The following is a 13,121-nucleotide window of genomic DNA, read 5'->3' on the forward strand; positions in this document are numbered from 1 at the left end:
TGGAAGACAATGCGTATCAACTCGGAGCAACGATGGGTTGCATGTAAGGAGGTGGTGGCCAAATCTCTAGATAAGGCTCTAGAGTTGTTTGCTACCAAAAAGGTTGATAGCACTTTGCACTTGGACTTGAACCGGAATGCATCTCCGTTGAATGATAGGAGTCATCAACCCATGAACCAAGAGGAAATGAGCCCACCGCGTTGGAGTGAAGATGACAACAATGAGTATGGGGATGATGAGAATGAGGTTGAACTCCATGACAACAATGTTGGAGATTTGGATAAGTATCATACACAAGAAAGTATGGACCATGACCTCCCGTATAGTCGATGCTATGCATCAGACTCGGATGACGATGGTCTGGATGAAGAAATTGACGAGGAGGGGTTCACGGCCAATGAGGCCGAAATCCACGAAAGGATATTGGGACGGGATCATCAGGTACCCTTGTTTCGTGATCTTAGTCTCGCGGATGAAGCCACGGTTGATGGCGGTAAGGGTGTAGTGCTTGGACCAAGGCATGTTTCTCACCGGGATGAGAATCACGAGAAGAACGGAATTGCTAAGTGATTGAAGTTCAGTACACTTTTGGAATTGAAGCATTGGCTTAAGGAGTTTTCTATCAAGCATCATCCTCCATACACGGTGGTTCACTCAGATGTGTAGAAGCGTTACACGATTAAATGCGATGAGGATGGGTGCCCTTGGGTTGTGCGTGCAAGACCATGGAAGGGAGGCCCCGATTGGCGCATAAGTAGTTGTGTATCAACTCACATGTGCCGAGGCATGGGGATGGATGGAAAAGATGCGAAGCATGAGCACCGACAACTCAGCTCCGAGTTCATCGCGTATAGGCTTTCAAACAATATCTCGTCACTTCCAACAATGATCATCAAGAGCGTGCAAGACCTTGTGAAAGCTATCTTTGACTACAAGGTGAAGTACGGGAAAGCATGAAAGGCGAAGCAAGCCACATTCAAGATGTTGTACGGTGATTGGGAGGAAGCATACAACCGCCTCCCTAGGTTGTTGGGAGCAATGGCCGCCTGATACGTGCATTTTGTATCATCATTATTGCTACATATAGAGTTAGTTTTCATTGTTATTTGCCTTCATACATTGTTATTTATACATTTTTAGATGATTTTCAGGACTTTCCTACAAAGTCCCCTTCATTGGTACTGGGAGACAGAAAACCTCCTTTTTGTATTTTATTTGTTTCAGTACTTTCTAGATCGCAAAAATTTGAGGAAAAATTACCTGATCAGTTTTTCACCCAAAGGAAGGCCGTGAGCGAAAGAAACAAGCGAGAAGGGCCACGAGGTGCAAACGAGCGCAGGTGGCGCGACCTAACTTCCTGGCCATGCCACCTACACTCGTTCGCACCTCGGACATCGTTTCGACCCCCCTTTTATCCCAGACGCTCCGTTTCACCCAAAAAGCTAAGCCATATTTTTTCCGAGATTTATTGAGGCGGCGACGGAGGCGAAAGTCCTCTCCTACTCCGGGAGAGGGCAGATCCTGCTGCACCGGTGGCTCTGGTGAAGGGGAAAGCGACGCCATCGATATCCCCACTCCTCCTTGGCTTGGGAGGAGGCATCTCCATCAACGTCTTCACCATCACCGTCATCATCACCATCTCCATCTGCGAGATCGACATCATCCACCTCATAGTTTGTGTTGAATTGAACCCCATATATTGTTTTTAGTGCTGTTGCATGTTTGTGATTTGTACTTTATCATTATTTGGTGGAGAGATTATATATTCAGATTGTGTTGGAACCATTATGCTTTGACATTGCATATGTTAGCCGACAGAGGCCGGCGGCCGGCTAATTTAATTAAGTGCGATCGCCAAGTATCGATTCCAGTTTCAATAAAGCTTCACTGCACCAGTCAAAGCTCCAGATAAGACTCAGGTGCCGAGCTACAAAATGTACAACAAGATAAGATTATACGATTCCGCCAAGGCAGACAGAGGCCAAAAACTTACTCAGTTTCCGACACGGTTGGCTTCCTTAATCCAAAGCGTGTTAATTTGGAGCCTTCCGCCGAAAAATATAATGACGACGCTGATCCTATGCAGGGCCCAACAATCAAATGCACTTGTTGGAATCAGTTCCCGCGCAAAACCATGACGAGGGTAATGTTACCGAAGAGGCAATCGCTTTCGGCAAGATCGAAGGCTTCAAACATCCTCAGACGACTACTTAGAGCAATTACAATAGTGTTGCCAGCAGCTGGTTATAAGCCAAGTGACATGTTATTTATAGTTAATTTAGAGCCAACATATACAATAGTGAGCTATAAAAATGTAGTATTTTATTAATGCATGGCTCACCTTTCACTCTCATAAAGTGCCTAGGAGCACGTGCTAGAGCTGGCTATTGCATAAGGCTGGTCATAGTGGTAAGTATCATGTAGTAGTATCATGCATATGATACTACTACATGATATTATCTCTATAGTGGGTAGTATCATATAATAGTATCATAGTCATTCTATATTTATTATTTTTTAGAATCTCAATGCAAATTTGTGTACAAGATTTGTTTAGCATTAAATTTTCTTGTTGTTTGCGCTATGATACGGTATCTACCTATGTTACTCTAATCTCCTCTCTCCTCTTTAATTAGCTGCCACATCAGCATTTTTGTGGGATCAACATGCATGATACTAGCTATGATACTAGCACTATGGCTAGTCTAAGAGCCCACTCTTCTTCTCTCTCCTCCTCTCTCTCCTCTAACTAAGCAATAATATATACTATTTTAATCCTTATAGCCAGCTGACTAAGAGCAATTCCAATAGTATAGCCAGCTGCTGGCTATAAGTCAAGTGTCATGTCATCTATAGCCAACTTAGAGCCAACATATACAATAGTAAGCTATAAAAATGTAGTACTTTATCAATGTATGGTCCACCTTCCACTCTCACAATGTGCTTAGGAGCACGTGCTAGAGCTGGCTCTTACAGAAGAGCCCACTCTCCTTCTCTCTCATCCTCTCTCTCCTCCAACTAAGCAATAATATACTATTTTAATCCTTATAGCCAGCTGACTAGAACTTATTGTATTTGCTCTAAGACTTATTGTACTTGCTCTTATAGTGCAAATAACTTCAGTAGTAACTTAGTGTCCAACTCAACGAATTTGCTTATGTGGCAGTGAGTTAATGAGGAGAGAGAATGATAGAGTAACGTAGCTAGTTACTATAACATCAGGCTGGTCATAGTGGTAAGTATCAGCATATGATACTACTACATGATATTATCTCTATAGTGGGTAGTATCATAGAATAGTATCATAGTCATTCTATATTTATTGTTTTTTAGAATCTCAATGAAAATTTGTGTACAAGATTTGTTTAGCATTAACTTTTCTTGTTGTTTGCGCTATGATAGGTTATCTACCTATGTTACTCTAATCTCCCCTCTCCTCTTTAATTAGCTGCCACATTAGCATTTTTGTGGGATCAACATGCATGATACTAGCTATGATACTAGCACTATGGCTAGTCTCATACTCCCTCCGTTCTCTTTTACTCTACATTTTAGGAAAAATCAGACAAATTAGTAGTGCATTTATTAGTACTACTTCAATTGGTAAACAACCAATCCAAGCTACATTGAAAATAGTGACATCCAATAGATAAAGGAGCACTACTTCGTTTTCCGTATTCTTGTTGACTAAAAGCTAGAATGTAGAGTCTTTCAGAACAAATTTTAGGCCTAGAATGCAGAGTACTCCGTATTTCAGATCGGAGGGAATACTTCCCAAGCTACAATGAGTCTACAAGCTAATAAATAAAGCCATCTATGATACTACTTTCATGTTACTAACCACTATGAAGGTAGTAACATAGAGCAGTAAAATGTGTTTCTCACTATGACTAGTCTCATGACTCGTACGCCCCCTCATGCGTGTAACTGAATGGGCCTAACAACTACGTGCTGAAGCAGAGCCTTTCACCGAGAAAACAATCCCACCCGGGCGTTCGTGTTCCAGGTCTATACTATAGGTCCAACATGTTGGTAGATTCGTAAAGAGAATTTTTATAACACAGATACTCCTCAACTCTATTAAACTTACCCCGGTACTAAGTTATATTCCTGTCTCGGCGGCACTTTGGTCCGCAATGAAGTAGGTGTGGGAAATTCGTTTGTGGAGAGGTGATCAGCGTGATGATTAGTTGGAGCAGTGGCGGATGTCTCTATCAGAGGAAATGTGCAATCGTGTGCTTATGATCGCATGGATAGTTTGGTTTGCACGAAATGAGGTTACTCATGGCAAGGAATTATCGGCAGTTGAAGGTTCAAAGCGATTCATTTGCAGCTATATGCAATCGTTGGAAAATGGCCGAAGTATGACACCGGAGCAGATCGTGAAGGGGAAACATGTGATGGGCTTGACTGTCACGACGAGGCAGGCATCATCGCCTCCTATAGGGGTTGTATCTTGGATGCGCCCACCTGGAGGAGTCCTGAAGCTGAATGTGGATGGAGCTTTTGTTGCCCAGTCTTCACTAGCGGGCACCAGTATGATTCTATGGCTTAGCAATGGCTCGATCGTCTTCTTCTCTTGCAGAGCTCTGCGGCAATATTCTTTTGCGTTGGAAGCAGAAATGCAAGCATGCATGGAAGGCCTTCGTTTTGCTCTAGACATGAGTCAGGAGCATATCATGGTGGAATCGGATTGCTCGGTGCTAGTGCAAATGGCGTTGGACAAAGGAAGAGATGGATCGGCTCTAGGTCATCTAGTGGAAGACCATTGTATTTTACTTTCTTCATATCAGATTGTTAGTTTCGTTAAAATTCCTAGGTTGTGTAATAGTTCTAGTCATGAGTTAGCTGGTTTTTGGATGAAAAACCAAAAAACACAGGTTTGGTTAGAGTCGGTTCCTGATGAACTTAGGGATCTTGTTCTACGGGATTGTAAGAACACTATTATCTAATTATTACAATCCCTTATGACCTGCAAAAAAAAGTGGGTCATTTAAACAAAAACAAGTTGCAGAAAGTTTGGAAGGGCTGAGTTTCCTTTAGATTGTTCATTTGAAACTTATGATTTTTTTCCCTAAAATATATACTTTTGAATTTGGGTATGAAAAATATTTAGAACATTTAGGGCGTTAGAAAATTGGCACACTGTTGGGGGGATGGCCCCCGGTATGCCAAAGGCATGCCAAACCGGATGGTTTGAGCCATCAAGATACCGGTTTAAAGGTTGCTCCGGCTAACAAGAGGTGGCTCTGTGCGAAGTAAATCGTGCCGGTATCCCAGGAGGGGTATGCCGGCACCGGCTAAGAAGACACCGGGCTACCGGTAAGAAGAGCATGTCGGCAAGGCTGGTCAAAGATTCTCTCCAGAGCTAGAGGACAAGGATGAGCTAAGCAAAGCAACTTTAAACGAATCCCTGGCGCCAAAGAGGAGGGTGACGCCAAAAGCAGCCGCAGGACGTCAGCCTCCCTGATTAAAGATACCGGCGCCGCCATTTATGATTAAAGTTACTTTGTAAAAGTAGTCTGTCTGTTCAAAGATGCCATTAGGGTTTCCTAGGGTTTCTTCCCCTGTAAGCCACCCTCTCCCCTATATAAGGAGAGGGGGCACACCCTTGCACGGGTACGCTCAACTTACTTCTCATTCTGTCCTAGGGCTACGAGAAACCTGTAATCACTTGTGTTCAAGGAATAGAAAGATCTGAGGGAGAAATAGCTTGAGTGTTCTTCTTCTTCTTCCTCTGGCCAAGGCTAAGTTCTTCTTAGGAAAGCAACCGGCTACCCTTCCGGAAACCCTCCCCCGAATCCTCTAGCGCACATTCGGCCCCAACCTTAGCCATCCTATGGCATCTGTCTGTTCACCACGACGACAGTTGGCGCCCACCGTGGGGCCAGCAGCTGCGCTTGCTGGAGTTCATATTCGGGTGGGCCTCCTCACCATCTCCGGCGAGCGCGTCGTCACTGCGCTCGTCGACCGCGTCCTCTCGACGGACTTCATCAACGACAACATTGGCTGCTTCGCCAACGGCGGTAAGTTCCCCAAGAACGGCAGCATCATCGAGTTCGGCAGCCACCGCGTCTACCTCGACACCGTCAGGGAGCGCCAGTACCCCTCGCCGGTGTTGGTGGCGCCGGACTCGCCAAGATCTTCATCAACTCGCGGGTTGCGCTCCGACCGCACCGCCGACAGCGTCGAGGCGATGATGGCCGGCGCAGGAGGCGCTGGCGAAGCGGCAGCTGAGGAGGGTGCTGGGCCTGCCAAGTTCGGGCGCACGGCAAAGCCTCCAACGGAGCGCGACGGGATCATCCCGGCACCACTACCGCGCCACCGGCGGCAACCCTGCTGCAGGCCGCCGTGGGCTCGTTGGCCACGCCCATCGCTATCAACCCCGGTAATGTAAGGAGTTCTTTTTCGTACCTTATCCGCTATGAACAAAAGATGCCGGCACCTCGAATGAATCTCGGGGACTGCCTCTATCGAAATTGCATGTAATATGTTTATTTTTTCAGTTTACCGGTTGCTTAGTGAACGTTTTTTCTTTCCGGTTTAGTAACGTGTTAAACTTACCGGAGTCTTCGACTCTGCTGCTGTCCGCAACCCGGCTTCATGGCAAGCAAGATAAACCGGTAGGAATTAAACACGTGAACCACGAAAAGAAGGAGTGGGAACGAACAATCCGGAAAAGTTTAACTAACCCCGGTCATACCGGTTTTTTGTGAAACATTTCGAATTGTTTCTAAGTTCAAGAAAATGCTTGCTTGGCAAAAGAACTTTGGAACTCATACGCCAAAAAACCCAGAGAGGTAGGCAGAGCCAAAGCAAAAGAACCAAGTGTGCATCAGATTGGATGCGGCAACAAATCCGGAATCTTCACCATGCAAGTGGAAGTAAAACCAAAACAAACCGAAAGGGTCTTAATCACATAAATGCCGGCTTAATGTACAAGCCTACCGGCGCACCGGTTAAAGTTAAGAGTAGCACCACCAAAGACTTAAGTAGCATACATTCTCCCACCCGGCATACCGGGGAAATTTCACGAGGTTGTTTTTTATGAGACAGGAACAAAGTTGTCACGGGTAAAGTGGAGATGAGCTCTGCGGGGCTTGAGTGGCAGTAGCAGGTGTTTCTGGGGCTTGCCCAGGTGCAGCAAGGCTCGAACAAAGCTGGGCCGGCATTCATATGCGTAGAGTTGCTACAAAGGTCAAGTATTTATGATGTATATGCATTGACTAACCTTGTCTTTAGGCACAGCTGTTCCTGGATGAGAATTCATCGTTACCATTAGCTTTCTTAACTCATCATGTATCATGGCATCATCTAACATCCCTGATCGCCGCTTATCATGGCACTATCTAATATCCCAGATCGCCGTTTATCATGGCACCATCTAATATCTCAGATCGCTATCTATTCTGGTTGGCCAAAGTATCATGCCAAAGTCAGCTACGTCGTATCACAGACAACGCGGTATTGACTACCATATCAGGTCACTGCAGGTTTGGGATGGCCAACCACCATGGCTCACCGAATATCATTCTGGCATAACCCGCGAGGGTTATATGTCAAAAATGCCAAGATGGCAAAATTCCATCCGGTATACACCGGTATGTGACAAAGCCCAAGAGGGCAAAATGTCAAACATGCCAAGATGGCAAAATTCCATCCGGTATACACCGGTATGTGACAAAGCCCAAGAGGGCAAAATGTCAAACATGCCAAGATGGCAAAATTCCATCCGGTATACACCGGTATGTGACAAAGCCCAAGAGGGCAAAATGTCAAACATGCCAAGATGGCAAAATTCCATCCGGTATACACCGGTATGTGACAAAGCCCAAGAGGGCAAAATGTCAAACATGCCAAGATGGCAAAATTCCATCCGGTATACACCGGTATGTGACAAAGCCCAAGAGGGCAAAATATCAAACATGCCAAGATGGCAAAATTCCAATCCGGTATACACCGGTATGTGACAAAGCCCAAGAGGGCAAAATGTCAAACATGCCAAGATGGCAAAATTCCATCCGGTATACACCGGTATGTGACAAAGCCCAAGAGGGCAAAATGTCAAACATGCCAAGATGGCAAGATTCCAATCCGGTGTATGCCCAAGAAGGCTATATACCGGTAAGTGACAAAAGCCCAAGAAGGCTAGGCCGGTATGAAAAAGATGCCGGTAAAAGAAGAGATGAGAACAAGAGCTAACCATTGGCAAGTTTCGCGCCAGGTACTGCGTGCTCAACCCGAAACTCGGGGACTGGCTATGCCGGTTTTCTGTTTCCAAGCAAGTTTCGCGCTAAGAACTGCGTTCTCAACCCGAAACTCGGGGACTGGCTATGCCGGTTTTTTGAAGCAAGTTTCGCGCTAAGAACTGCGTGCTCAACCCGAAACTCGGGGACTGGCTATGCCGGTTTTTTGTTTCCAAGCAAGTTTCGCGCTAAGAACTACGTTCTCAACCCGAAACTTGGGGACTGGGAGGATATACATATAAACTGGAAGATTGAAAACCGGCATCAATTTAAAGAACTTTGAGGTTTGTGCAACTTACCGCCATGTTGCCGCTGGCATCGTGCCACGCGGTGTCAAACTCCTTGATCGCGCGCCTGAGCCGGCTGAGGTGTTGCGCTGTACTCCGCGGGCCGGAAGGATCGACGACCGGAAGCTTGTCCTTGCCCAGGCCGCGGGTCGCTGGAGACAAATCCGCCCGAATCCATTTCTCAGCGTACTCAAGCTTCTGGCCTCTTTCCGGACGCGCTCCTGGTAAGTTCCAGAGCAGCCTGAAAGATACAAAAAAGAATTAGTCACAAAAATGAGCAAGTGCAAGGATGCAAACCGGAAGGCTGTGATGACAAGGTTTACCCGGAGGAGACCGCCATCTGTTTCTTCCTCTTCTGGCCTGAGGGCCGGAACCTGATAGCTTCCGGCGCTAAGCAGCCGGAGCATCGCTGCTGCCGGCATCGGAAGCCGGAGCCTTACGCGCTCTGGAGGCCGGAGGATCCTCGACTTCGGCATCGATGGGAGTCACGTGCCCCGGTCAGCTGAAACCGGCGTCACAAAGATAGCACAAGATAAAACAAGTGAGGTAAATACCTCAGTCACAACACAGTCGTTGTCATCACTGCCGGAACCGGCGGCCCAAGTTCCGGAAGGGCCACATGGATCCGGTGCGCCGCATTAACTGCGCGCGGGAGACGGAGGATTTGAGGCCCGACGCTGGCGCGCCAGGTACAGTGCGCATGTCTCTGACAGGCACAAGTTTCGGGGTATTCTCGACCTTGTCGAGACAAGCATTAAAGACCAAGAAACCGGCATAAAGAAGCCGGAGATGTTCGATGATGGTTGTTTAGCTAAGTGGGTTCGGTAAGGAGCCGGATGAGTTTAAATGGAAACTGGAAGGATTAATCCAGTACGTTTGGAATGGGAACCTAGCATGGCGCGCGCAAAGACGAAATGAAACAGTGCGCATGTCTTTGACAGGCACGACTTCGACGAGAAGGTTTCAACGGCAAAGCAACCGGAAAAAGGTACCGGAAGGCTCTGTCGAGAGCGTTATACTAGTGTGAGTCCGGCAAAGAGGCCGGGAGGTCTAACTTGGAACCGGAAGTATTGATCCGGTACGCTTGGGATGAGAGCCTGGCATGGTCCATCGGATAGAATCTGCTGGACTATACCTAGTGTGAGTCCGGCAAAGAGGCCGGGAGGTCTAACTTGGAACCGGAAGTATTGATCCGGTACGCTTGGGATGAGAGCCTGGCATGGTCCATCGGATAGAATCCGCTGGACTATACCTAGTGTGAGTCCGGCAAAGAGGCCGGGAGGTCTAACTTGAAACCGGAAGTATTGATCCGGTACGCTTGGGATGAGAGCCTGGCATGGTCCATCGGATAGAATCCGCTGGACTATACCTAATGTGAGACCGGCAAAGAAGCCGGGAGGTTTAACTTGAAACCGGAAGTATTAATCCGGTGCGTTTGGAATGGGAACTTGGCATGGCGCGTCAGGAGCAGTGCGCATGTCACTGACAGGCACTGTACCCGAGAAATTCTCGACTCCGTCGAGGAAAGTCTTAATGACGAAGCTACCGGAAAGATTTGGCAAGAAGCCGGATGAGTTTAAATGGAAACCGGAAGGATTAATCCGGTACGCTCCGGGTAAGGACCCGGCATGGTCCATCGGATAGAATCCGCTGGACTATGCTAAATGTGAGATTGGCGAAGACGCCGGAAGGTTTAAACTGGTTGCCGGAAGGTTTAAACCGGTATCGTGAATGTAAGGGAACCTGGCATGGTCCGTTGGATAGGATCCACCGGACTATACCAGCTTCGGGGACTAATGTTGGGGGGATGGCCCCCGGTATGCCAAAGGCATGCCAAACCGGATGGTTTGAGCCATCAAGATACCGGTTTAAAGGTTGCTCCGGCTAACAAGAGGTGGCTCTGTGCGAAGTAAATCGTGCCGGTATCCCAGGAGGGGTATGCCGGCACCGGCTAAGAAGACACCGGGCTACCGGTAAGAAGAGCATGTCGGCAAGGCTGGTCAAAGATTCTCTCCAGAGCTAGAGGACAAGGATGAGCTAAGCAAAGCAACTTTAAACGAAGCCCTGGCGCCAAAGAGGAGGGTGACGCCAAAAGCAGCCGCAGGACGTCAGCCTCCCTGATTAAAGATACCGGCGCCGCCATTTATGATTAAAGTTACTTTGTAAAAGTAGTCTGTCTGTTCAAAGATGCCATTAGGGTTTCCTAGGGTTTCTTCCCCTGTAAGCCACCCTCTCCCCTATATAAGGAGAGGGGGCACACCCTTGCACGGGTACGCTCAACTTACTTCTCATTCTGTCCTAGGGCTACGAGAAACCTGTAATCACTTGTGTTCAAGGAATAGAAAGATCTGAGGGAGAAATAGCTTGAGTGTTCTTCTTCTTCTTCCTCTGGCCAAGGCCAAGTTCTTCTTAGGAAAGCAACCGGCTACCCTTCCGGAAACCCTCCCCCGAATCCTCTAGCGCACATTCGGCCCCAACCTTAGCCATCCTATGGCATCTGTCTGTTCACCACGACGACACACACACACATAAATTTAGGTATTAAAATTGGCACACACATAAATAAATGTGTCCTGACAAGGGCACTGGAGCAGAAGAGGAGGGTAGACAAGCGGGCCAAGGTAACGGAGGTTCATCTGCTGGCAAGGCCCACATGCCAGATGGCAAGGACGACCCTGACTACTTAAGCCGAGAGTAGAGCACGGGACAAGCATCGTTGATGAACATTGTAATCCAAATTGGATATTTTTCTTTTCCTCCTTTCGCGAGCTGATCTTGATAAACCCTCATTGGTGTGGCACCGATTGTATTGCTACTACTACCAATTATCCATATACACTAGGAGATCTGCTACATGTGGCATCATAGCAGTGATCGATCCACCAAACCATAGAAATTTTTTCCACCCAAATCTCGAGCAGATCTCGTAGCAGAGGCGGCGATTCAAGGGAGAGCGGTGTCTTTCCGTCGGCGTTGGCGGCGGTAGACTATTCGAGGCAAAATTCGGTGGGGGGTGGGGGCGAGCTGTTGGTCGCAGATCCTCTACGATTGGTTGAATTCCGGCTTGCCAACCGAATCGGTCGCCATTGGAGGCGCATCTCGGCGGCGGAGGCATGCCCTCGCTCCATCGGCGGGCGTGTGGGCGGAGTGTGAAGCAATCTCTATAGAGCAACTACCACCCGGCCTCATGGAGCTCAGGAAGCAAGGAGCGGAAAACTCGGCAATGATCAAGGCCATCAATGAATCGTTGAAGGGTCTCAGTTCATGGGTGCCACAAGTGGATAAGACAATCAAGACGTTGCAGAAGTCAATGGCGGTGGTCACGGCTCAAGTTAATGCTCTTGAGTCGTCCCCGGGGCTTGCTCATGTTGTCACACCTCGGCCTGAATGGCACAGCGAAGAACATCAAAACCAGGGCCATGTTGCTGGTGTCTCTCGTGCATCAACGCTTGCCCTAGACAAGGGTACGCGCACCAATCCTCACTCTCATGTTCGTTTCGACATGGGTGATAATTCGGAAATGTACACTGAAACTGCACAGTTTGGTTCACGACACGGTCACAGTCGATCCAGACCTCCTAAAACAGAGTTTCTCCGCTTTGATGGTGACAAACCAAAGTGGTGGAAAACAGTGTGTGAGAAGTATTTCACTCTGTATGCGATTGATCATGACACCTGTGAAAGTTTCGCCACTACGCATTTCACAGGGAATGCAACACAACGGTTGCAAAAACTATGAAGCAGAACATGATGTAGATAAATGGGAAAAGTTGGGTGTAGCCATTCATGTAAAATTTGGCAAAGACAAGCAACAGAGACACTTAGGAGCTGGGGAGCGCTGTAGGCAAACTGACACGGTAGATAAATAGCGTTACTTATTTGAAAACATTATACACAAAATATTAGTGTACAATAAACACTATGATGAGGTGTGCTTCAGTGCGCACCCTCTCCAAACTCGCAACTCGTCGCCGAAGGGGTATGGTGGTCCCGATTTTGGTTTTTTTTTCTGCTGCCCACCGAAACCCATAACCAAGCCCCAGTAGAAGGCTCGTATGGGTATACAGGGCCTGACGTATCTATACGGCACGACCCCACGTGGGTCCCACGTGCTAAGCTAATAACCGTGATTAGCTCCCACATCCGTGCATGCATCGTTTTTCATCGGCACTGAAGATCTGAGGCCGCTGTTCCATGCAGCCGCTGGGTAAAACGCCGGCGTTGGTTGCCGGCCTGTCCGTCGGCGCTCGGATCTGCTCAGAGCCTCATCGCTTTTCGCATCTCGACGCCGCCGACCGTGAAGCCCCCGCAGATCGACGACCGTGGAAAGGCGCCCCACCGGCTCGGCATCTTCCCCGCTAGGGTTTCTATACAAATCGCGGCGGCTTCTTTCCAACTCTAATTTGAGGAAATTTCACGGACCCGTGACTTCAACTACTAGTATAATCAAGAGGACGCAATACTGTCGATTTTAATTATTATGGTCCAATACTAGAGAAGATGGAGAACTCTAGGTCTGCTACGATTGAGGAACAAAACGAGTACGTTGGCGATGATTCCGATCACATGTCAATGGAGCAGAATTTGC

This window comes from Lolium perenne, chromosome 3 (genome assembly GCF_019359855.2).
Source record: "Lolium perenne isolate Kyuss_39 chromosome 3, Kyuss_2.0, whole genome shotgun sequence".
NCBI classification, from domain to species: domain Eukaryota; kingdom Viridiplantae; phylum Streptophyta; class Magnoliopsida; order Poales; family Poaceae; genus Lolium; species Lolium perenne.